Genomic DNA, 2,579 nt, shown 5'->3' with positions numbered 1-2,579 from the left:
TTTTAGAAGAGATTAGTTTTTTGGGACACAAATATTTTGGTTTTCTACTTTTCCATCTTGATACAAAAATGTGAAAATCTTTGTCGTTGGACCACAAAAGTGGCCCGCTCGATCCCCGGATCTCAATCCTCGCGATTCCTCTATTTGGGGCCATTTACAACATTTAGTTTATCCTACTCCTGTTCGCGATGTAGAGGACTTAAGAAACGTGCAGGGTAATCAGAGAGACTCTAGGAATATTTGAGCGAATACGTGGCTGAATGCGCCGACATCTAGACGCATGCGTAATGTCTGAAGGTAGACATATTAAACATTTACTATGATTTCTACATGTTGTGTGTTTTGTTATCAATAAATTAGTTTTGTTTATTACCCTTTAATCGTTTAATGCAGGTACTAAATAGAAAATAACAATAAATACAGTTCGCATTTATGACGATATATCTCTGTAGTTGTTCGTTAAATAATTTTTTGCTGTGAACAGGTTCATTTTGGGCAAACAACCCAGGAGACATTTTTTGTTTAGAATGAAACAGGCTGTCGGAAATAAATTTTCAAATAGTAAACAAATAATAAGACGTAGAGTTACATTGGAAATAAATTTTAGGGGTTGCGTTTTCCACCCCTTACAACCATGAGGTGAACCGAATAAATTACTGGCCAAGTGTCGTTTTGGTAGTATAAAACGTCAGGTTGATTTCAATATTGTAACTTTTTCAATGCTTGTGAAAAACATTGTTATACAAATTTTATGCACCCCCTTTAAGGGGCTGTATCTTAACAGGGGATGCTCCAATGAAGTTTCTTTATATGAAAGATCCTACCTTTTTTTCCATGAGGAATCACCTTCTCAAATGTTTTACACTTATTCAGTTATATCCTGTATATCACCTTGTAATACTAAGGCACTAACTGAACTAGACAGAATGAGGAAAATTCATTAACAAAATTAGAAACATTGCCGAGGATATCATAAACAGAAACTTGGAACTACCCTTTGATGCATCTCTTGAACACAATTTAAACATAATTCAAAAAAATCGCAAGTGATGCTGTTTGATGAATTGAATTAAGGTTTCTTGATGGTTCACCGATGACTAGTGATTAGTGATCTCTAGTTGGTAAGTTGTATTTATGTTCACTCAGGTAGCCCGCCTTTCTTGTTAATGTGTTGCTATTGGCCAAAGTGTTAGTACCTGTTGATGACGTTACATTGCATTGCGCTGCTGCCACCTTAGCATCTTTCAGTATGAGATTCCAAATCCGGTTGAGCGTTATCGCCTCCTTTTTTCGGTTGTAGTCTTCCGTATGTTTATTGATTTCTATGGCTATTTGTACAAGCCGACTATGGTATCCATGATCGGGTGCAAGTAGTCTGCAAGAAGATCTGCGAGAGACAAAAGAGATCCACTATAAGCTGAGGGGGTATATCGTAAACTATGCATCTGTGGAAAAGTTTATATCGGTACCACCAAAAGATCCATGGGTACAAGTCTGAATGAACATCGTAGAAACTGTAAATTAGGTCAAATAGAGAAATCGGCAGTTGTAGAACACGCGTTTAGTGAAGGAGATCATACGATACTGTTTGAAGATGTGAAACTACTTTGTATGTTTTGTATTGACTTTGGGCATATACTTTCGTGATTCTCACTGTTCGAACAAAAGCAAGAAAATCAAGCAATGCATAGATCAATCTATTAAATATTTTCACTTCTCTTTTAACCTACGGTTTTTGAAGGCTTTGTAGGTCGTCTCCAAAAGAGAATTTTAAAAATCCAAAAATCATGATATTTCTTTACTTAGGTGGTCTAATTTCGAATGTATATTATAATGAAACAAGTTTGTGATCTGATATAAAATTGGAGTTGAGTATTCCATTTTTCAATACAACATTATTCTATATTGTATAGTTCACTCAGCTTTGAAGATATTACACTCGCTAATGAAAATATCAACAGAAACCTTTTTTTTTGTACCTTGGTAGCTGTCTGACTTGTCCATTTAGTCCAAGTCTCCAGGAAACACTGCAGCCTCTTGGGCTTATTGCGTTTGTTCTCCCATCTTTCTCAACAGAAACCTCAAAACTCTATACGATGTATCCTGTGCACATAACCTTACTATCAATCCAAAGAAATCCCAAGTCATGTTATTTGGTCCCAAAAGTCAAAGAAATATTGTGTATGAGTCATTGTCGATCCGTGTTAACAATAATATAATTCCTTTAGTGAATGAATGTTAAAATCTGGGATTGTAGTTAGATACCGACTTGAGATTCACGAAGCATGTAAGTCATCTGTGTAAAACGTCATTCGATGTATTTAGACAACTTTATCCAAGTAGACACCTGTCTGAAGTTGAGTCTCTGTGAAACACTTATTTTATCAAGATTAGCTTATTGCAATTCTATCTACGGACCCGCCTTACAACAATTAGATGTAATGCGACTCCAGTGTATACAAAATAGTTGTGTCAGATTTTTCTACGGTATCCGAAAGTATGATCACATAAGTCCGTCCTTTCCAGATTCTGGCTGGCTTTCACTCAAATATCTAAGAGCAGTCCATTTGCTTAGTTTC

This window comes from Leptinotarsa decemlineata, unplaced genomic scaffold (genome assembly GCF_025532065.1).
Source record: "Leptinotarsa decemlineata unplaced genomic scaffold, Ldec_3_MD MMD2_tig00026358_RagTag_RagTag, whole genome shotgun sequence".
Taxonomy (NCBI): Eukaryota; Metazoa; Arthropoda; class Insecta; order Coleoptera; family Chrysomelidae; genus Leptinotarsa; species Leptinotarsa decemlineata.
The sequence above is the reverse complement of the archived record's forward strand: the minus strand, read 5'-3'. Positions refer to the sequence as shown.